The 24,713-nt window shown below is 46.7% G+C and overlaps 2 long non-coding RNA genes across 2 annotated transcripts; both read left to right on the plus strand.

The window, feature by feature from the left end:
* The first annotated feature begins 691 nt into the window (after positions 1–691).
* LOC123490469 lies at positions 692–2,243 on the plus strand. The gene is made up of 3 exons (XR_006660971.1): positions 692–729; positions 1,893–2,061; positions 2,160–2,243. It is a non-coding gene; the product is annotated as an uncharacterized LOC123490469 (long non-coding RNA).
* Positions 2,244–16,309: 14,066 nt separating this feature from the next.
* Positions 16,310–17,238, plus strand: LOC123490470. Its single transcript, XR_006660972.1, has 3 exons — positions 16,310–16,329; positions 16,454–16,534; positions 16,625–17,238. It is a non-coding gene; the product is annotated as an uncharacterized LOC123490470 (long non-coding RNA).
* Positions 17,239–24,713: the final 7,475 nt, after the last annotated feature.

A 24,713-nucleotide genomic window follows, 5' to 3' on the forward strand; every position in this document is an offset into this window, starting at 1 on the left:
CCGGCCTGTTCCTGCCACTCGCACCAAGTCTACGGTGCGCGTCGCCAGCCCGGCCCGGCCTGTTCCTGCCACTCGCACCAAACCAGGGGTGCGAGTTGTCAGCCTGGTCCAGCCCGTTCCTGCCACTCGCACCAAGCCAGGGGTGCGAGTCGTCAGCCTGGTCCAGCCCGTTCCTGCTACTCGCACCCAAGCCAGGGTGCGAAGTCGTCAGCCTGGTCCAGCCCGTTCCTGCCACTGCGCACCAAGCCAGGGTGCGAGTCGTCAGTCCGGTGAGGCCCGTTCCGGCTCCACGCACCAAGCCAGGGGGTGCGCATCGTCAGCCCGGTCCGGCCCGTCGCTGCTCCACGCACCAAGCCAGGGGTGCGAGTCGTCAGTCGGTGAGGCCCGTTCCGGCTCCACGCAACAAGCCAGGGGTGCGATCGTCAGCCCGGTCCGGCCCGTTGCTGCTCCACGCACCAAGCCAGGGGTGCGCATCGTCAGCCAGGTCCGGTCCTTTCCTGCCTCACGCACCAAGCCAGGGGTGCGCGTCGTCTGTCCGGCACAACCCGTGCCTGGGTCACCGGTGCCTAACCAGGTACCGGTCAACGGCTCCACTACTGAGATGAAGCTAACCGCTCCTGCTACGTCCAGTCCAGCTCCAGCCAGCGGGGCCAGACCGGACCAGGGGCGCTATGGGGGGTTTGTTGGAGGGTGGTGGGCAAGCCCGGAGCCAGAACTGCCGCCGAGGAGGTATGCCTACCCAGCCCTCCCCTGTTTTAATCTTTTTGAGGCGCGGTCGCAGTCCGCGCCTTTAGGGGGGGGTACTGTCACACCCTGGCTATGGGACTCTAGTTGTTGAGCCAGGGTGTGTTTGTTCTATGTGGTTATTTCTATGTTGGGGGTTCTAGTTTGTTGTTTTCTATGTTTGCCTGAGTGACTCCCAATCAGAGGCAACGAGTGTCAGCTGTTGGCTGGTTGTCTCTGATTGGGAGCCATATTTAACTGTCTGTTTTTCACTTTGTGTTTGTGGGTTTTTGTTCCGTGTTCGGTCATTGTCACCGTGGACGTTACGAGTCGTTTGTTGTTTTGTTCGTGCTTTAATTTAATAAAGTAACATGTTCGTTCATCACGCTGCGCATTGGTCTACTTCTCTCCCTGACGATCGTGACAACATTTAACAGTTAAACTATTGACTATTGACCTAATTAAGTCGGGGTTTCCTCTCCTCACTTTTCTTAGACAATAAGGCAAGGGCTGTTTTCTCATCTCTTCATTCTGCTGCTGCCTCCGCCACATTGTTCTCAACAACAATACGCAGATTAAATGTGCTATTATGCACATAGCAACATGGTCTAGGAAAAGGCACCAATTCAACAGAGCACTGATGTGTTTCAGAACTGCAGACAGTGACCACTATCCAACGCGGGAGAAAGTGCATTTGTTATAAAATGATATTATTTTTATTCTTGCACCATTGTTCTTATGTAATATAACCATATGCAATTTCAGTAACACGTCTTAGAGTGATGGACTGTGCCATCCCCACGGCCTCCACAATGGATTAGTCCACTCAGACTGGCGCAAATCAGACAGGTGTTTTGTACACCATGATATTTGTACATAAATTTTTTGCTACTGCTCCGCTAAAGAAATATTGGTCGACCAACAGCCTATCGACCAAACAATCGACCAGTCAAATAAATGGGGTCAACCCTACTAGCTATATAATCTTCCAGAACGATGAGTAGGTGTGTCCAAACTTTTGACTGTTACTGTATTGACTCCATTGTACTGGCCTGTGTGAGGTGTAGTAGTTTGATGCATCTTCTTGCTTTGCTTATTTTTTGTCACCTGAAAATTCAGTCTCAGCCAACAATTGTTGATATCCTTCATTCCTTACCTGACCCTTACAGACACAGATACCGGACCCAAAGACATTCAAGCAGCACTTTGACAGCAAGCATCCCAAGTCTCCAATACTTCCAGAGCTGGTTGCTGTTGAGGCTTAAAAGACCACACACACACACAATGGACCTACAGCTGGGATAAGATGCTCTCATCATTCAGACTCACAGTATACATGTTAGTAGCAAATTCTTGCCCTATGCTTCAACTGTATTTCATATGGCTCAATATGTGGAAATGTTGTCACTCATCGCCTTTCATGTTGTGATTCACAGACACACGATGACCACGATTTGAGCGCTGCAACTGGGACTGAATGGCGTCAAGGGACAAAACACTGAGACCCCTGGACATGGGTGGGGAATATTTGTGTTACAATTACCTAAAAGGGGGGAGCAGAAGCACACCAGCACCCTATCTTATATGTCCAACCACCCCTCAACTTCAGACTATTGAAGCACCCATCTTACTTCTATGAGCCCACTCTACCTACATCCCTTTTCCCTATGCCGCTTCCTTCATTCATTCCTGATTCAATACCATCTAGACTGTTACACGTCTAAAAGTTTCATGGTGTTACTTTTATCTCATCTGTGTACCGCTGTCCTACTTTTGCCCCCAACTCTTTTCTATACCTCCTCCCATACACTCTTGTGCAAATCATTTCTGCTTTCTTTGACAATGGTGTCATAGTGGAAATGATTTGTTAGTTGCCCAAGACTGAGCCTTGTTCTGCCTGTAAAAGGCCCTGGTCGAAACAATGCCAAAATCACTTTTGATAGTCTCCGGGTCCATGTTGTAACAATTGTTTTTTGCATTTGACCATTTACAATAAATGTAGCAATATATATGAAAGCATTCCTCTGCCTGTTTGATCCATTCTGAAGGAAAGCAGTGACTACATTTTGTGTGTGTGAGAGAATATGTATGCCTTCTAATGCTAGCAGAAAATCATTACTTCCGAATGCAAGTTAAACGCCATTCCGTCTATACTGATACCAGACAAATGTATACTTATAAGTATTTTCAAATGTATTTCCAATATACTGCAATGCTATGTAGCTGAAGAGGGTGACACTGTCTAGGTGTCACGATCGTCGTAGGGAATAGACCAAGGCGCAGCGTGATGAACGAACATGTTTAAACTTTATTATCTTTAGTGATAATAGACAACAAAACAAGAAACGACTCAGACAGGTGTTTTGTACACCATGATATTTGTACATTAATTTTTTGCTACTGCTCCGCTAAAGAAATATTGGTCGACCAACAGCCTATCGACCAAACAATCGACCAGTCAAATAAATGGGGTCAACCCTACTAGCTATATAATCTTCCAGAACGATGAGTAGGTGTGTCCAAACTTTTGACTGTTACTGTACATACAGTATATCTATATTGCATAGTTATAACCCTTAACTAATACTGTTTACATGTGTGCATATCTTTGTCTTATAGAACCACAACAATAAGATTCCAAGTTATTCGGATTACCACAATCATATAAACATCCTCAAATACAAACAGCTGTGTCTGCATGTGTGCGTGTGGTGGTGACCAAGTGTTTAGTATGGGCCTCAACATCATGTTCTAACCAGACAGCACTATAGTGCGCAGAACCAAACCAATCAGTTATAAGTATATAGCGGGTGAGGGCATTCACAGCCAACCGCTCAGACGGGTGAGGGCATACTAGCCAGCTGTTTTACGTGGTCTTTCTAGCTGGATTTAGTGACTAACAGTATTTTACATGGTCTGTCATTTCTTTAGCGACCAATAGTTTTTACAGTCATTGTGATAACTATACATTTTATACTAACATCACCAATCTGAGGTAAAATGGATGTGTAATTCCACTACATTTTATGGGGTGAAAATGCAGGCTTGTAGCAACACAAACTGTCCACAGTCCACATTCGGGAAATTAGCGGAATATACAATAATTTACTATGCCAAAATAATTCAACATGTCAACTTAAGATGATAGTATACAGTATATTGTCCACTCACAAACTATTGCAACAATGACATCTATTTCTCACTCATTTAACCATTTGGAGAGTAAAATAATGCTCTCAAACACAATTTAACTGGTCGCTGTAGACTAGAGCCTCCACAGTCTGTGCAGCAGCCTGAACGTTTGACGTCCCTACCTTTTTAGGTTTATTTTCATGTCTAGTCCATTGTACTGGCCTGTGAGGTGTAGTAGTTTGATGCATCTTCTTGCTTTGCTTATTTTTTGTCACCTGAAAATTCAGTCTCAGCCAACAATTGTTGATATCCTTCATTCCTTACCTGACCCTTACAGACACAGATACCGGACCCAAAGACATTCAAGCAGCACTTTGACAGCAAGCATCCCAAGTCTCCAATACCTCCAGAGCTGGTTGCTGTTGAGGCTTAAAAGACCACACACACACACACACAATGGACCTACAGCTGGGATAAGATGCTCTCATCATTCAGACTCACAGTATACATGTTAGCAGCAAATTCTTGCCCTATGCTTCAACTGTATTTCATATGGCTCAATATGTGGAAATGTTGTCACTCATCGCCTTTCATGTTGTGATTCACAGACACACGATGACCACGATTTGAGCGCTGCAACTGGGACTGAATGGCGTCAAGGGACAAAACACTGAGACCCCTGGACATGGGTGGGGGAATATTTGTGTTACAATTACCTAAAAGGGGGGAGCAGAAGCACACCAGCACCCTATCTTATATGTCCAACCACCCCTCAACTTCAGACTATTGAAGCACCCATCTTACTTCTATGAGCCCACTCTACCTACATCCCTTTTCCCTATGCCGCTTCCTTCATTCATTCCTGATTCAATACCATCTAGACTGTTACACGTCTAAAAGTTTCATGGTGTTACTTTTATCTCATCTGTGTACCGCTGTCCTACTTTTGCCCCCAACTCTTTTCTATACCTCCTCCCATACACTCTTGTGCAAATCATTTCTGCTTTCTTTGACAATGGTGTCATAGTGGAAATGATTTGTTAGTTGCCCAAGACTGAGCCTTGTTCTGCCTGTAAAAGGCCATGGTCGAAACAATGCCAAAAACCCTTTGATAGTCTCCGGGTCCATGTTGTAACAATTGTTTTTTGCATTTGACCATTTACAATAAATGTAGCAATATATATGAAAGCATTCCTCTGCCTGTTTGATCCATTCTGAAGGAAAGCAGTGACTACATTTTGTGTGTGTGAGAGAATATGTATGCCTTCTAATGCTAGCAGAAAATCATTACTTCCGAATGCAAGTTAAACGCCATTCCGTCTATACTGATACCAGACAAATGTATACTTATAAGTATTTTCAAATGTATTTCCAATATACTGCAATGCTATGTAGCTGAAGAGGGGTGACACTGTCTAGGTGTCACGATCGTCGTAGGGAATAGACCAAGGCGCAGCGTGATGAACGAACATGTTTAAACTTTATTATCTTTAGTGATAATAGACAACAAAACAAGAAACGACTCAGACAGGTGTTTTGTACACCATGATATTTGTACATTAATTTTTTGCTACTGCTCCGCTAAAGAAATATTGGTCGACCAACAGCCTATCGACCAAACAATCGACCAGTCAAATAAATGGGGTCAACCCTACTAGCTATATAATCTTCCAGAACGATGAGTAGGTGTGTCCAAACTTTTGACTGTTACTGTACATACAGTATATCTATATTGCATAGTTATAACCCTTAACTAATACTGTTTACATGTGTGCATATCTTTGTCTTATAGAACCACAACAATAAGATTCCAAGTTATTCGGATTACCACAATCATATAAACATCCTCAAATACAAACAGCTGTGTCTGCATGTGTGCGTGTGGTGGTGACCAAGTGTTTAGTATGGGCCTCAACATCATGTTCTAACCAGACAGCACTATAGTGCGCAGAACCAAACCAATCAGTTATAAGTATATAGCGGGTGAGGACATTCACAGCCAACCGCTCAGACGGGTGAGGGCATACTAGCCAGCTGTTTTACGTGGTCTTTCTAGCTGGATTTAGTGACTAACAGTATTTTACATGGTCTGTCATTTCTTTAGTGACCAATAGTTTTTACAGTCATTGTGATAACTATACATTTTATACTAACATCACCAATCTGAGGTAAAATGGATGTGTAATTCCACTACATTTTATGGGGTGAAAATGCAGGCTTGTAGCAACACAAACTGTCCACAGTCCACATTCGGGAAATTAGCGGAATATACAATAATTTACTATGCCAAAATAATTCAACATGTCAACTTAAGATGATAGTATACAGTATGTTGCCCACTCACAAACTATTGCAACAATGACATCTATTTCTCACTCATTTAACCATTTGGAGAGTAAAATAATGCTCTCAAACACAATTTAACTGGTCGCTGTAGACTAGAGCCTCCACAGTCTGTGCAGCAGCCTGAACGTTTGACGTCCCTACCTTTTTAGGTTTATTTTCATGTCTAGTCCATTGTACTGGCCTGTGTGAGGTGTAGTAGTTTGATGCATCTTCTTGCTTTGCTTATTTTTTGTCACCTGAAAATTCAGTCTCAGCCAACAATTGTTGATATCCTTCATTCCTTACCTGACCCTTACAGACACAGATACCGGACCCAAAGACATTCAAGCAGCACTTTGACAGCAAGCATCCCAAGTCTCCAATACCTCCAGAGCTGGTTGCTGTTGAGGCTTAAAAGACCACACACACACACACAATGGACCTACAGCTGGGATAAGATGCTCTCATCATTCAGACTCACAGTATACATGTTAGCAGCAAATTCTTGCCCTATGCTTCAACTGTATTTCATATGGCTCAATATGTGGAAATGTTGTCACTCATCGCCTTTCATGTTGTGATTCACAGACACACGATGACCACGATTTGAGCGCTGCAACTGGGACTGAATGGCGTCAAGGGACAAAACACTGAGACCCCTGGACATGGGTGGGGGAATATTTGTGTTACAATTACCTAAAAGGGGGGGAGCAGAAGCACACCAGCACCCTATCTTATATGTCCAACCACCCCTCAACTTCAGACTATTGAAGCACCCATCTTACTTCTATGAGCCCACTCTACCTACATCCCTTTTCCCTATGCCGCTTCCTTCATTCATTCCTGATTCAATACCATCTAGACTGTTACACGTCTAAAAGTTTCATGGTGTTACTTTTATCTCATCTGTGTACCGCTGTCCTACTTTTGCCCCCAACTCTTTTCTATACCTCCTCCCATACACTCTTGTGCAAATCATTTCTGCTTTCTTTGACAATGGTGTCATAGTGGAAATGATTTGTTAGTTGCCCAAGACTGAGCCTTGTTCTGCCTGTAAAAGGCCCTGGTCGAAACAATGCCAAAATCACTTTTGATAGTCTCCGGGTCCATGTTGTAACAATTGTTTTTTGCATTTGACCATTTACAATAAATGTAGCAATATATATGAAAGCATTCCTCTGCCTGTTTGATCCATTCTGAAGGAAAGCAGTGACTACATTTTGTGTGTGTGAGAGAATATGTATGCCTTCTAATGCTAGCAGAAAATCATTACTTCCGAATGCAAGTTAAACGCCATTCCGTCTATACTGATACCAGACAAATGTATACTTATAAGTATTTTCAAATGTATTTCCAATATACTGCAATGCTATGTAGCTGAAGAGGGGTGACACTGTCTAGGTGTCACGATCGTCGTAGGGAATAGACCAAGGCGCAGCGTGATGAACGAACATGTTTAAACTTTATTATCTTTAGTGATAATAGACAACAAAACAAGAAACGACTCGTGAAGTCCACGGTAACAATGACCAACACGGAACAAGAACCCATAAACACAAAGGGAAAACAGACAGTTTAAATATGGCTCCCAATCAGAGACAACCAACGACAGCTGACACTCGTTGCCTCTGATTGGGAGTCACTCTAGTCAACATAGAAATAAACACAACTAGAACTACCAACATAGAAATCTAACACATAGAATGAACACACCCTGGCTCAACATATAGAGTCCCAGAGCCAGGGTGTGACAGTACCCCCCCCTAAAGGCGCGGACTGCGACCGCGCCTCAACTTGAACCAAACAGGGGAGGGCTGGGTGGGCATACCTCCTCGGCGGCGGTTCTGGCTCCGGCCTTGCCCACCACCCTCCAATAAACCCCCCATAGCGCCCCTGGTCCAGTCTGGCCCCGCTGGCTGGAGCTGAACTGGACTTAGCAGGAGCGGTTAGCTTCAGCTCCGTCGTGGAGCAGTTGACCGGTACCTTACCAGGCACCGGTGACCCAGGCACGGGTTGTGCTGGACTGACGACGCGCACCCCTGGCTTGGTGCGTGGAGGAGGAACGGGCCTTACCAGGCTGACGACTCGCACCCCTGGCTTGGTGCGTGGAGGAGGAACGGGCCTTACCAGGCTGACGACGCACACCGTAGGCTTGGTGCGTGGAGCCGGGACAGGCCGGGCTGGCGACGCACACCGTAGGCTTGGTGCGTGGAGCAGGGACAGGCCGGACTGGGCTGGCGACGCACACCGTAGGCTTGGTGCGTGGAGCAGGGACAGGCCGGACTGGGCTGGCGACGCACACCGTAGGCTTGGTGCGTGGAGCAGGGACAGGCCGGACTGGGCTGGCGACGCACACCGTAGGCTTGGTGCGTAGAGCAGGGACAGGCCGGACCGGGCTGGCGACGCACACCGTAGGCTTGGTGCGTGGAGCAGGGACAGGCCGAACCGGGCTGTGGAGACGGATAGGAGACCTGGAGTGAAGAACGGCCACAACCCGTCCTGGTTGAATGACTACCTTCACACACTCTGTGTGAGGCATCCGCACAGGACGTACAGGGCTGTGTACCCGTACTGACATAACAGCACGTGACACTGGAGCAGGATATCCGGGACCGCGGAGAGGCATTGGAGACCACGAGCGTTGAGCCGGCACACTCCGTCCTGGCTGCATACCCACCTTCGCACGACACGTGCGGGGTGCTCGCACAGGACGTACAGGACTATGCCGGACCACTCGTGGCACAGTACGCCGCTCCGCATACCGCGGAACCTGCCCCGTCCCATGCTGCCATGCCTGAGTACGGGAAGTTGGTTCCGCTCTCCATCCAGGCTCCGCCAACCTGCCTTCTGGCCCCCCTAACCCGGTGGCCTCCTCTCCAAATCGCCCTGTGGCAGCCTCCTGCTGCCCAGCCGCCCATGCCGTGTGCCCCCCACTAAAAATTTTCTGGGGTTGCCTCTCGCCTGTCCGACGTTGACACTGCTGACGCCGCTGCTCCTCTCTCGCCAGGGCCTTAATCCTAGCCCATGGCCCTTTTCCCCCGAGCATGTCCTCCCAGGACCACACTTTGCCCACCTGGGCCATCGCCAACCTCTCCATCTCCTTTCCCGGCGCTTCCTCCCATGTCCAGTCTGCCTTCTCCTGGACACGCTGCTTGGTCCTTTTATGGTGGGTTCTTCTGTCACGATTGTCAGGGAGAGACCAATGCGCAGCGTGATGAACAAACATACTTTAATTAGTTAAAGTTTAAACTCAATACAAAACAAGAAACGACTCGTGACGTCCACGGTATCAATGACCGAACACGGAACAAGAACCCACAAACACAAAGGGCAAAACAGACAGTTTAAATATGGCTCCCAATCAGAGACAACCAACGACAGCTGACACTCGTTGCCTCTGATTGGGAGTCACACTGGCCAACCTAGAAATAAACACAACAGAACTACCAACAAAGAAATAAACACATAGAATGAACACACCCTGGCTCAACATATAGAGTCCCCGAGCCAGGGTGTGACACTAGGATAGGAGTGTCGATCAGTTTCTGGAGGTCTGTGTTCACTGGCATTTACTCTCACATCTGCATCAAATCAACCTCTACAAGAAATATTCTAGTTTATTTTATTACAACTATAGCAGTACACAATCCTCCAGAAATCTGTTGACAATGACACATTCCTGTGTATTGGATCCTCTGTATATAGAAAAACGGCAAAAAAAAGATAATTTGGTATTTTCCATTGCTACTAACGTACAGTGGGGAAAAAAAGTATTTAGTCAGCCACCAATTGTGCAAGTTCTCCCACTTAAAAAGATGAGAGAGGCCTGTAATTTTCATCATAGGTACACGTCAACTATGACAGACAAAATGAGGAAAAGAAATCCAGAAAATCACATTGTAGGATTTTTAATGAATTTATTTGCAAATTATGGTGGAAAATAAGTATTTGGTCAATAACAAACGTTTCTCAATACTTTGTTATATACCCTTTGTTGGCAATGACACAGGTCAAACGTTTTCTGTAAGTCTTCACAAGGTTTTCACACACTGTTGCTGGTGGAAGGAGGTTTTCACTCAAAATCTCACAATACCTGGCCCCATTAATTCTTTCCTTTACACGGATCAGTCGTCCTGGTCCCTTTGCAGAAAAACAGCCCCAAAGCATGATGTTTCCACCCCCATGCTTCACAGTAGGTATGGTGTTCTTTGGATGCAACTCAGCCTTCTTTGTCCTCCAAACACGACGAGTTGAGTTTTTACCAAAAAGTTCTATTTTGGTTTCACCTGACCATATGACATTCTCCCAATCCTCTTCTGGATCATCCAAATGCACTCTAGCAAACTTCAGAGGGGCTTGGACATGTACTGGCTTAAGCAGGGGGACACGTCTGGCACTGCAGGATTTGAGTCCCTGGCGGCGTAGTGTGTTACTGATGGTAGGCTTTGTTACTTTGGTCCCAGCTCTCTGCAGGTCATTCACAAGGTCCCCCCGTGTGGTTCTGGGATTTTTGCTCACCGTTCTTGTGATCATTTTGACCCCACGGGGTGAGATCTTGCGTGGAGCCCCAGATCGAGGGAGATTATCAGTGGTCTTGTATGTCTTCCATTTCCTAATAATTGTTCCACAGTTGATTTCTTCAAACCAAGCTGCTTACCTATTGCAGATTCAGTCTTCCCAGCCTGGTGCAGGTCTACAATTTTGTTTCTGGTGTCCTTTGACAGCTCTTTGGTCTTGGCCATAGTGGAGTTTGGAGTGTGACTGTTTGAGGTTGTGGACAGGTGTCTTTTATACTGATAACAAGTTCAAAAAGGTGCCATTAATACAGGTAACGAGTGGAGGACAGAGGAGCCTCTTAAAGAAGAAGTTACAGGTCTGTGAGAGCCAGAAATCTTGCTTGTTTGTAGGTGACCAAATACTTATTTTCCACCATAATTTGCAAATAAATTCATTAAAAATCCTACAATGTGATTTTCTGGAGAAAGAAATTCTCAATTTGTCTGTCATAGTTGACGTGTACCTATGATGAAAATTACAGGACTCTCTCATCTTTTTAAGTGGGAGAACTTGCACAATTGGTGGCTGACTAAATACTTTATTTCCCCACTGTATGCTGGTTAAAAGTATAATTAAAGAAATGCACACATTTTTTTGCCACGCATATATAGTCCATATATTTAGCTTTTTAATTGAACCATGTATAGTACATCTAATAGAGACAATGAGAAATTCATGGTTCAACAAGACAACATAGCCATCAAAAGGGTAGAAATTTAGCATTGCACTTATGTCACAGTACTTTACAGCTTTGATTGGATACATAGAATATATGACAAAGGGTGATGTAATTATCTGAATTACTGTAGATTTGAATAGTTTAATCAGGAGTGAAGTATGGTTATAAGTCCAATGTGAAAATCTCAATTGAGGATTTCTTTATGAAGGAGGTGTTATTCATATACCCTTCTCACACTAAATAATCAATATATTATACTGAACAAAAATATAAATGCAACATGTAAAGTGTTGGTCCCATGTTTCATGAGCTGAAATAAAAGATCCCAGAAATGTTCAGTTCGCACAAAAAGCTTATTTCTCTCAGAATTGGTGCACCAATTTGTTTACATCCCTGTTAGTGAGTATTTCTCCTTTGCCAAGATAATCCATCCACCTGACAGGTGTGGCATATCAAGAAGCTGATTAAACAGCACACCTTGTGCTGGGGACAATAACAGGCCACTTTAAAATGTGCAGTTTTGTCACACGACACAATGTCACAGATGTCTCAAGTTTTGAGTGAGCGTGCAGTTGGCATGCTGACTGCAGGAATGGCCACCAGAGCTGTTGCAAGATAATTTAATGTTCATTTCTCTACCATAAGCCGCCTCCAATGTCGTTTTAGAGAATTTGGCCGTAAGTGCAACTGGCCTCACAACCGCAGACCACGTGTAACCACGCCAGCCCCTCCACATCCGGCTTCTTCACCTGCGGGATCGTCTGAGATCAGACACCTGGATAGCTGATGAAACTGTGGGATTGTACAACTGAAGAATATCTGCACACACTGTAAGAAAAAGTCGCAGGGAAGCCCATCTGGGTGCTCGTTGTACTCACCAAGGTCTTGACCTGACTGCAGTTCGGCATCGTAACTGACTTCAGTGGGCAAATGCTCACCTTCGATTGCCCCTGGCACGCTGAATAAGTGTGCTCTTCACGGATGAATCTCGCGTTGCGTTGCCGAGTAGTTTGCTGATGTCAATGTTGTGAACAGAGTGCCCCATGGTGGCAGTGGGATTACGGTATGGGCAGGCATAAGCTACGGACAACAAACACAATTGTATTTTATCGATGGCAATTTGAATGCACAGAGATACCGTAACGAGATCCTGAGGCCCATTGTTGTGCCATTCAACAGCTGCCATCACCTCATATTTCAGCATGATAATGCACAGTCCCATGTCGCAAGGATCTGTACACAATTCCTGGGAGCTGAAAATGTCACAATTCTTCCATGGCCTGCATATTCACAAGACATCTCACCCATTGAGCATGTTTGGAATGCTCTGGATCGACGTGCATGACAGCGTGTTCCAGTTCCTGCCAGTATCCAGCAACTTCGCAAAACCATCGAAGAGGAGTGGGTCAACATTCTACAGGCCTCAATCAACAGCTTGATCAACTCTATGCTAAGGAGATGTGTCCCGCTGCATGAGGCAAATGGTGGTCACACCAGATACTGACTGGTTTTCTGATCCACGCACCTATCTTTATTAAAAAGGTATCTGTGACCAACAGATGCACATCTGCATTCCCAGTCATGTTAAATCCATAGATTAGGGCCTAAAGAATATATTTTAATTGACTGATTTCCTTATATGAACTGTAACACAGTAAATCTTTTAAATTGTTGCGTTTATATTTTTGTTCAGTGTAGATACATACTATTTATACACATATTGCCAGATTATTGCTATCAACTGCTGGCTGCAAGGTATATTACCCCGTTTGTATCTTTTGGAACAATGGTAGTCAAGTTTATAAAAAATGATGTAGAATATATGGGCTACCACAGGTGTCACAGGCATCCACAGGTCTTGACCACCATGTTGCGATGCTTATTTAGGATCACATTGTTGTTGTCGTCGTAGAAGAGTACGGAGATGGGACTGAGCTTGGTGGGTGCGCAGCACGTTTTGGGAACCTCGTCCGGCTTCAGAAGGTGAACCTGCCATGAAAAAAGATCAATCAGACTTATTCATACATGCACTTTTATATAATCAATGATACTATCCTGTTTATAAAAGAGATATGGATTATTATTATGCAGATACTTCAGTGCTCTCCTACCTCAGTGGGCTGTGGCTTTGCCCCCCTTGTCTGAATTTGGTCAATATATTTTAAACCGGGTTGTCTGTGCTCCACAATACTTTATTATCCACTGAGTCAAAGCCTAGACTTTCAGAAGTTCAACAACAACTTCCATGAAACATGCTAAAACATTTCAATGGGCCATTGACCTAGCTAGTGACTTAAAAATAACATTTGGTATTTTTGTTTTATATTATACCAACAACATAGGAAATCCTCTGGTGACAAAATAGGGTCAATAGAATTAGAATGATGAGTAGGAATGGAATTTTTATAGAATTCTAATGGTAAGCATAGAGTTCCAAACTCATTTCTATGGCAACACAGCTGTCAATTTTGTAAACAACAATTTTCAAAAATATGTGTTGCCAAGAGACATCGAACCGATAGAACATCTCGACGTTCTATTGAACGTTTTCTGTTCGAAAACAACAACAACTTCAGTTTGCTGTTCAACAACAACAAACATGACAGATTTTTGAGACCTGAGACTGAAAGATCGACTGGAAAATGCCTGGGTGCTTTTCAAAATTGGTGGAGAGAGTGCGTGGACGTCGGCGGTCTACTGCGTCGACAGGTTGTTCAAATTCATTTGTGGGTTGTTTTTGTTGTCTTTTTCCGTTTTGCAGGGTTTGCAATCGTCGGGAGGTGGACAGCGACATCGACTTCGAAGAGGGTATGTTGAGTTTAAACTTATTATCTTACCACATTTAACAATATAAATGTAATTTGTGAAATGTTGTGTATTTCTGTAATCCATACTTGCAAGCTAACGTTGACTTTAGTGACTTTTGCTAAGAGATGCACTTTTGAACTAGTAGTACTAGCTAGCTCGCTACGTTTTACATCCTAACATTTGTTTGTTTGTATTTCAATGTTCCTAATTTTAGAATCAACTGTCCTGGATGAGGTCCAGTTGGTTGTGCCATTGGATGATGTGCCGGATGTACCACTGCTGCCAGCCATCCTTGAGGAGGTGCCAGATGTGCCGACTATCCTTGAGGTACAATTTTCAGAAAGTTTAATGTTTGAAAAGTATCACAGATATTCAATTTGTGTCACTTTGACATTCTAAAAATCTTTGTTGTCTGCTTTCTGCTTTAGGAGGCCATTGGTAATTGGCAGTTGATACCGATTAGGTTTAGCTCCCTGTACTGTGGGCCTGTTGTGATCAGGGTAAGAGACCCACACACACAGTCACATCACTGTTGCAATGTTTGCTGTGTCTAACCTGAATGTATTGTAATGTCAACCCCCTCTTGTGCAGAACAATGCCGGTCCGGTGGCTAAAGCTTGGAGAACTTTCCAGTTCATCAGCCCCATTATCACCTACATGCGTGGGGGATCCCAGGTATGTGTCTTTGTCACTACCTAATCCTAATCTACATCGTCAGTGTCATGTGATCTTGATGGAAATATGTTACAGCGATGGCTGATGTTGTTTTGTTGATGTTGTCTTGTTGTTTTACTCCACAGCAGGTGGTGGTGAGGATGCACCATGCGAGTAGGGTTCGAGGCCTGGAGACTCAACTGGTGTGGGCCATCTCCAAGGAGACACACAGACTTAGTCCAGAGGGCATCCCCTACTGTGCCACCAAGGTGCAGTCCATCTCTTGGATCCAGGTAAGATGTAAATACTACTGAATTAGTATTAGATTAGGCTTTTCTTCACTTATTCCGTTTGGCCTTAACATGTCGTTTCTCTCTGTCAGTATGTGGCTGGCAGGGTGACCCAGTATGCGTCTCACCTCCGCCACGAGACGTCTGTGGCCGTGACGCATGGCTGCTACCAGGTAAATAAACAATTTCCTATGTGTATAGAATAGAAATTACAGGGCATTTTCCATTAGATATGGTCTGTTTTCTATTAACGTGTGTTGTGTGTGTGTGTTTTGAGCAGCAAACTGATGTCTCGGTGGTGTACGCCACTCTCCACATGGGGCTGGATGGGCTGCTCTCCTCCTCGGCGTGGTCGGAGGCTGCCTCCGTCTCTACGCCCACCACTCAGCAGTTCACTGAGCCAGAGCCTGAGGGCCACAACTGCTATGAGGTCAGATGTTACACACACACATACTATTGACTAGTAGCATTAAGATCCTTCGATTGACCCATTGTTTGTCATGTCATTACATTGGTCACTGATGTTGAATAATTGTTCTGTTATTGTAGGGCTGGGAGGAGGACCTGCTGCCTGAGGAGAGGGAGGTTCCTCTGCTAAAGTGAGTCCCTCTAAATGTGTGTATAGTCTGAGCTTGTCAGATGCTGAAGGATAGTGGTCACAATGCTGTTATCCCCCATTGACATGCTCCATTCCCTCTCTTCCACAGCCTCTACCTTACCACCAAGAGAGTGGAGGACATCGGCCTGAGGCTCGTCTCCCTGCGCCAGGCCTTTACTGTGAGTGGACCCACTTTTCTTTGACTCTCTGTGTCTTCCTGTTCTGTCTGTCTCCTAGAGGAAGATGGGTGTCTCACCCTAACTCTTCCCTCTTCTCTAGACCCTGCTCGGTTCCACCCTGAGTAGGAACCATCTGTTTGTGGCGGGAAAGGTCCTACTGGGCGCACTGGTTCAGGTCCACCAGATGGTAGCTCACTAACTCATTGTCCTTCAAGGGAAAGAGAGCGTCCTCGGTGGGAAATGTGTTCTGTGCACTAACATCACTGCTCTTTGCTTTGTGATAGGACGAGGCCGAATTCATCCGTGCCTATAACGACTTTGTGGACTACCTGAGTGACCCCTCCAAGCAGATTGACATTGAGAGGGGAGCTGGCTGAGGCAAATGTGAGTTAATTAACTCTTTCAAGTCTCACTTTGAGTTCTTCCACATGCATGTCTTTTATACGGCACAGTAGCTGATCTATTTGAAATCATTCCTATTTTCTCCAAACGTGTTTTCTTGTCCTAGATCCATCATGTTAACCTGATAGATGTCCTTTTTGAGCTGGTGCTGTTTGGGATGATGACAGCTCAGAAATCCCTGATGGTGGTAAGTAGCATCTCGCTGGTAAATGTTTAGATGTCTGTCTATTAGCAATTTCACTTCAATTTCTCTTCTCTCCTCCTCTGTTTACTTTAGCAACCTGGTGGGTTCATGGAGCGTCTGTACACTCTCCTGTACTCCTTCCTGCCCACTGTTGCCAGCATTGAGCCAAAGGCTGAGAGATACCTGTTGCTGCTCAATGTAAGAGTCAAGAGTTTACTTCCTGTTTTCTTCCTTATTACTAGTTTACTTCCTCTTTACTCGTTCCTGGTTAACAGGGTTTCAATGCCGTTTTAGGGGGAGTAACTCTCATTGTCTCTCTCCTCTTGATAAGCTAGTAGCTCAGAGCCATTTTCTATGTGTTGTGTGGTGTTCCCTTCAGGGCGGGCTGATGGCTCTTCTAGATGACATGTTTGGGCAGCATCTGGCCTGGTATTTTAACCGAGAGTCTCTGGTCACTGAGCTCTCCAGCCTCCTCGAGTACCACCTCGAGTACCTCATGGCCAGCATGTAGTCCTACTGCAGAGACCTGAAGGGCCACACTTCTCCTCCTCTCTCTCTCTCTCTCTCTCTCTCTCTCTCTCTCTCTCTCTCTCTCTCTCTCTCTCTCTCTCTCTCTCTCATTGAGGACTTGAAGTGCTTCGTTGAACCCTGATTAGTTCACACCTATTAAATTCATGTATTCTCTTGTTTTCTCTCCCCACAGGATTCTTCTGACACTTTGCTCTGAATTTTACATTTTTAAATAAAAATAAATAGTAGTTCAAAAGCATTTGTCTCTGTCTTTTCATTTATTTGATTATTTCATCACTATTTCCTATTCCTGGAGTTGTTATGAGGCTAATATTACATTATTACATGAACAATGATGCTTTATTCTTTGCATATGGAAATAAAAACCAACTTTAAGTTGATTTACATGTACTACAGGCCCACGCTTTATGGCATTGTACTGTGATGTGTGATACTGTACTATTTAAAAACATGGAGGCCTACATACACTGAGTGTACAAAACATTAAGAACACCTTGCTAATATTGAGTTGCACCCCTGTTGCTCAGAACAGCCTCAATTTGTCGGGGCATGGACTCTACAAGGTGTCGAAAAGCGTTCCAAAGGGATTCTGGCCCATGTTGACTCCAATGCTTCCCACAGTTGTGTCAAGTTGGCTGAATGACCTTTGGGTGGTGGACAATTCTTGATACACCTACTACCATACCCCGTTCAAAGGATCATAGCTTTCACCTGAATTTACCTGGTCAGTCTATGTCATGGAAAGAGCAGGTGTTCCTAATGTTTTGTACACTCAGTGTATGTTAGTTGTGTAGTAACCTGGTACAGTATAAAGTCCACCACTATAGGGCACAATTGCTTCTGTCTTGAAAGTTACTTCTCACTATCCGTACTCTATTTTAAGACTGCCATTGTAGACTCAGGTAAATTGGTTATTTTAGTTTCAGTTTGCCATAAATGTCTGAGCCATTTACCGTCATTCCCATTGAAACCAATGTTAGAGTTCATGTATAGCCCCTGGTTCACCCCAGACTTGACTGCCCTTGACCAGCTGTGACGACCCTCCCACTCTGTCTGCCGTATTCTCTCTTTGCTCTTGTTTCCTTATTAGGATGCCGGTGGGCGGAGTTGGGAGGGTCGTCAGCTACATGGGAAACACCTGGGCCGGGTGTGTCCCAGCATAAATGGACCTCTTCCACATTCATTGAGGAGACTCTCTCCAGGCAGATACTTTGACTTTGGTTGTGATATTTTTGTGGCCTTTTTGGTTGTTTGCTTTGTCACCTTTCAACACTTTGCATTATTACATTTATGCCTGCAAACACTCACTTACACTACTGATTACTGATTACACACACCATTGTTATTTGATTTAGTTTACTTTAGCTAATAAATATATATTTTGGGTATTCCTTGTCTCCACGTGTCTCCCTTTTGTTACGAACTTGAGCCGGTTCGTGACACAGCACAAAAACATCCTGTGGCGTACTGCATTAGCATCGAACAGCCCCCGCGATATGCAACTTTTCAGGGAAGTCAGGAACCAATATACACAATCAGTTAGGAAAGCAAAGGCTAGCTTTTTCAAACAGAAATGTGTGCATCCTGTAGCACTAACTCCAAAACGTTTTGGGACACTGTAAAGTCCATGGAGAATAAGAGCACCTCCTCCCAGCTACCCACTGCACTGAGGCTAGGAAACACTGTCACCACCGATAAATCTACGATAATCGAGAATATCAATAAGCATTTTGCTACGGCTGACCATGCTTTCCACTTGGCTACCCCTACCCCGGCCACCAGCTCTGCACCCTCCGCTGCAACTTGCCCATGCCCCCCCGCCCCCACATCTCCTTCACCCAAATACAGATAGCTGATGTCCTGAAAGAGCTGCTAAATCTGGACCCCGCCGAAATTGTCGCAACCCCTATTACTAGCCTGTTCAACCTGTCTTTCGTATCGTCTGAGATCCCCAGAGATTTGGAAAGCTGCCGCGGTCATCCCCCTCTTCGAGCTGGTCATGGGTGCACCTCAGCCAAGCTCAATGTCCTAAACGATATGATAACCGCGATCGATAAAAGACAGTAATGTGCAGCCGTCTTCATCGACCTGGCCAAGGCTTTGACTCTGTCAATCACTGCATTCTTATTGGCAGACTAAATAGCCTTGGTTTCTCAAATGACTGCCTCACCTGGTTCACCAACTACTTCTCAGATAGAGTTCAATGTGTCAAATCGGAGGGCCTGTTGTCTGGACCTCTAGCAGTCTCTAAGGGGGTGCCACAGGGTTCAAATCTCGGGCCGACTCTATTCTCTGTGTATATCAATGATGTCGCTCTTGCTGCTGATGACTCTCAGATCTACCTCTACGCAGACGACACCATTTTGTATACATCTGGCCCTTCACTGGACACTGTGTTAACAAACCTCCAAACGAGCTTCAATGCCATACAACACTCCTTCCGTGGCCTCCAACTGCTCTTAAACGCTAGTAAAACTAAATGCATGCTCTTCAATCGAACGCTGCTTGCACCCGCCCGCCCGATTAGAATCACTACTCTCGGGGGTCTGACTTAGAATATGTGGACAACTACAAATACCTAGGTGTCTGGTTAGACCCTAAACTCTCCTTCCAGACTCACATTAAGCATCTCCAATCCAAAGCTAAATCTAGAATCGGCTTCCTATGTCTCAACAAAGCCTCCTTCACTCATGCTGCTAAACATGCCCTCGTAAAACGGACTATCCTACCGATCCTTGACTTTGGTGATGTCATTTACAAAATAGCTTCCAACACTCTACTCAGCAAATTGGATGTAGTCTATCACAGTGCCATCTGTTTTGTCACCAAAGCCCCATATACTACCCACCATTGTGACCTGTACACTCGCGTTGGCTGGCCCTCACTACATATTCGTCGCCAAACCCACTGGCTCCAGGTCATCTATAAATCACTTCTAGGCAAATCCCCGCCTTATCTTAGATCATTGGTCACCATAGCAACACCCACCCGTAGTATGCGTTCCAGCAGGTATATCTCTCTGGTCATCCCCAAAGCCAACACCTCCTTTGGCCGCCATTCCTTCCAGTTCTCTGCTGCATATAGCTGGAACGGACTGCAAACATCTCTGAAGCTGGAGACACTTATCTCCCTCACTAACTTTAAGCATCAGTTGTCAGAGCAGCTTACTGATCACTGCACCTGTACACAGCCCATCTGTAATTAGCCCACCCAACTACCTCATCCCCATATTGTGATTTACATTGTTATTTATTTTGCTAATTGTGTGTTACAGCAAATAAGGTGATACAATGTTAGATCATGATATTATCTATTCAGTAGATTGAGTAGTTAAGGGAGACAGAAGCTCACCTTCCAGCCTAGGTTACTAAAGCTCACATATAATTATTGTCTCTTACAAGCCTGACGCCCACTGTTGACGTGGCTGTGATCTGAAAGGGATCAAAAAAGATGTTATGAGACAGGACAGACTGTTAAGCATGCTTTGGATGCATTGGATTTAAAATAAAGACACAATTAAATGTAAACGCAAGTTAAGTAATTTTGTAATTTGGATGAACTATCCCTTTAAACTCTGCAAAAACAAGCTTAACACCAAAAACCAGTGTTGTCCCCTGACCTTGTATGACCTCACCATGTATACTGGGCAGGGGACGGTCATATTTGGGCTTCTTCTTGCGGGGGTTGGGATTCAGGGCACGACAGGGGACCTGGCTGGCCCTGAAGAAGGTCACCATGAAGGGCTGTTTGGAGCAGGGGCCCCTTCGACCCACCCAGCTGACAAGGACTGGTCTGATAGAGAGAAAACAATGTGTGTGTGTGTGTGTGTGTGTGTGTGTGTGAGAGAGAGAGAGAGTGATACAATCTTGAGGTACACCAAAACAGCAAATCTCCATTTCTATGTATTTACTAAACAATTACAAATACTATATGACATTACATTGCTACTGCACAGGTATTGGTGTAGTATTCTGAGTTAACTTGCTGTCAGGGCGTGTGTAGGTGTAGTGTAGGAAATCAAATGCAGGACGCCGACTGTAGGTTCCAAAATGCTGTATTTCTGGCCCAACACAGGCAACAGGACAACTAAGCCCAACAGCTAAATTACGCACAAGGCGAAAAGGCAAATGCGCACAAACAGGTGCGACAAACGAAGTGGTGCACGAACAAGTGCAACTATGCTCCAGCGCAGTGGAGAAACTATGCTCAACCGAGCAAACACAACACTGACGAAAAACAATCATACACAACACATGACAAACACAACGAGAAACTTATAGGACACTAATTACGTAAAACAGAAACAGGTGTGACACAAACAGACAAAAGCAAACGAACATGAAACATCTATCGGTGGCAGCTAGAATTCGGAGACGACGAGCGCCGAAGCCTGCCCGAACAAGGAGGAGAGGCAGCCTCGGCCGAAACCGTGACAGTACCCCCCCTTGACGCGCGGCTCCAGACGCGCGCCGACTCCGGCCTCGGGGACGGCCAGGGGGACGCGGCGCAGGGCGCGTCGGACGCCTCCGATGGAACTCCGTCAGGAGCGACGGGTCCAACACGTCTCTCCTCGGCACCCAGCACCGCTCCTCCGGACCGTGACCTCCCACTCCACTAGATACTGGAGACCCCCATCCGACGTCTCGAATCCAAGATGGATCTCACGGAGTACGCCGGTGCCCCTCGATGTCCAACGGGGGCGGAGGAGTCTCCAAGATCTCATCTTCTTGGAGTGGGCCCGCTACCACCGGCCTGAGAAGGGACACATGGAACGAGGGGTTAATACACTTATACTCCACAGGAAGCTGTAATCTATAACAAACCTCGTTCAACCTCCTCAGGACTTTAAATGGCCCTACAAACCGCCGACCCAGTTTCCGACAGGGCAGGCGGAGGGGCAGGTTTCTGGTAGAGAGCCAGACTCGATCACCAGGTGCGTACACCGGTGCCTCACTGCGGTGGAGATCAGCGCTCGCCTTCTGACGTCGGAGGGCCCGCTGCAGGTGGACGTGTGCAGCGTTCCAAGTCTCCTCCGAGCGCCGCGCCCACTCATCCACCGCAGGAGCCTCGATCTGGCTCTGCTGCCAGGGTGCCAGAACCGGCTGGTAACCTAACACACATTGAAATGGGGTTAGGTTCGTGGAGGAATGGCGTAGGGAATTCTGGGCCATCTCGGCCCAGGGAACGCACCTTGACCACTCCTCCGGCCGGTCCTGGCAGTATGTTCTGAGAAACCTACCCACATCCTGGTTTACGCTGCTCCACCTGCCCATTGCTCTCCGGGTGGTAGCCCGAGGTGAGGCTCACCGAGACCCCCAACCGCTCCATAAACGCTCTCCAGACCCTGGAGGTGAATTGGGGACCCCGATCAGCCACAATGTCCTCGGGCACCCCGTAGTGCCGGAACACATGGGTAAACAGTGCCTCGGCAGTTTGCAGGGCCGTAGGAAGACCCGGCATGGGGAGCAAACGACAGGCCTTAGAGAACCGGTCCACAACGACCAGGATGGTAGTATTCCCTTGGGAGAGAGGAAGGTCAGTTATAAAATCCACCGAGAGGTGGGACCATGGTCGTTGTGGAACGGGCAGGGGCAGTAACTTACCCCTAGGCAGATGTCTAGGCGCCTTACACTAGGGCGCACACCGAGCAGGAGGAAACATAAACCCTCACATCCCTGGCCAACGTGGGCCACCAATATTTGGCACTAAGACAGTGCACTGTCCGGCCGATACCCGGGTGTCCAGAGGAGGGTGACGTGTGAGCCCAATAGATCAATCGATCCCGACACTCGAGCGGAACATACTTCCGACCCTCCGGGCATTGTGGTGGACTAGGGTCGGTGCGTAATGTCCCGCTCGAGCTCAGAATCGAGCTCCCACACCACCGGTGCCACTAGACACGACTCCGGCAGTATGGGAGTGGGCTCCACGAACCTCTCCTCCCCGTCATACAGCCGAGACAGCGCATCTGCCTTCCCGTTTTGTGACCCAGGGATGTAGGTGATCTTAAAAGAGAAACGGGTCAAAAACATACTCCATCTAGCCTGCCGAGGGTTCAGCCTCCTCGCTGCCCGGATGTACTCCAGGTTACGGTGGTCCGTCAAAATGAGGAAAGGGTGTTGAGGCCCCCTCAAGCCAGTGCCTCCACACCTTAAGGGCCTGTACCACAGCTAACAGCTCCCTGTCCCCTATGTCATAATTTCGCTCCGCCCGGGCTGAGCTTCTTGGAATAGAAGGCACAGGGGCGGAGTTTAGGTGGCGCGCCTGACCGTTGTGAAAGCACGGCGCCAATACCGGCCTCAGACGCGTCCACCTCTACCTGAAATGGTAAAGAGGGATCCGGATGCGCCAGCACCGGGGCCGAGGTAAACAGGTCCTTCAGCCTCCCAAACGCCCTGTCCGCCTCGACTGACCACTGCAGACGCACCGGACCCCCCTTCAAGAGAGACGTGATGGGAGCTGCCACTTGCCCAAAACCCCGGATAAACCTCCGGTAGTAATTCGCAAACCCCAAAAACTGCTGCACCTCTTTCACAGTGGTTGGTGTTTGCCAATTACGCACGGCCGACGCCTTCGGTCTACCTCCATCTTCACCCCTGACGCTGACAACTGATACCCCCAAAAGGAGATCGACTCCTGGAAAAACAGACACTTCTCTGCCTTCACATACAGGTCGTGCTCCACCAGCCTCCGCAACACTCTGCGCACCAGGGCCACATGCTCGACACGGGTAGGTGAGTACACGAGGAATGTCATCTATGTACACAACGACTCCCAGTCCCTGCATGTCCCTGAAGATCTCATCCACAAATGATTGGAAAACCGATGGAGCATTCATCAACCCGTATGGCATGACTAGATACTCGTAATGGCCCGAGGTGGTACTAAAGGCTGTTTTCCATTCATCATCCTTCTTGATGCGCACCAAGTTGTACGCGCTCCTGAGATCTAATTTCGTGAAGAAACGCGCCCCATGCAACGACTCAGTCATGGTCGCAATCAGCGGGAGTGGATAACTATACTTCACCGTAATCTGATTGAGACCACGGTAATCGATGCACGGACGCAAACCACCATCCTTCTTCTTCACGAAAAAGAAACTTGAGGACGCGGGGGGAAGTGGACGGCCGTATGTATCCTTGTCTCAGCGATTCGTCTATGTAAATCTCCATAGCTTTCTTCTCCTCCTGAGACAGAGGATACACATGACTCCGTGGGAGCGCAGCTCCTGCCTGAAGGTTTATCGCACAATCCCCCTGCCTATGGGGTGGCAACCGCGCGCCTCGCCTTACTAAACGCGATAGCCAAATCCCCATACTCAGGTGGAATGTGCAATGCGGGCACCTGGTTTGGACTCTCCACCGAGGTAGCCCCTACGGAAACACCCAAACATCTACCCACACACTGAGCAGACCACTCCATCAGAGCCCTCTCCTGCCACGAAATCACTGGGTTATGGGTACTCAACCAGGGCATGCCCAGCACCACCGGATACGCAGGAGAGTCAATCAGGAACAGCTGAATCATCTCCTGATGATCCCCCTGCGCACACATCCTAAGTGGCGCCGTGACCTCCTGATCAAGCCCGTACCCAACGGACGACTATCTAGGGCGTGAACGGGAAAAGGAACATCAACAGGAATGAGGGGAA

The sequence above is a fragment of the Coregonus clupeaformis genome, unplaced genomic scaffold, assembly GCF_020615455.1.
Source record: "Coregonus clupeaformis isolate EN_2021a unplaced genomic scaffold, ASM2061545v1 scaf4077, whole genome shotgun sequence".
Lineage (NCBI taxonomy): Eukaryota > Metazoa > Chordata > Actinopteri > Salmoniformes > Salmonidae > Coregonus > Coregonus clupeaformis.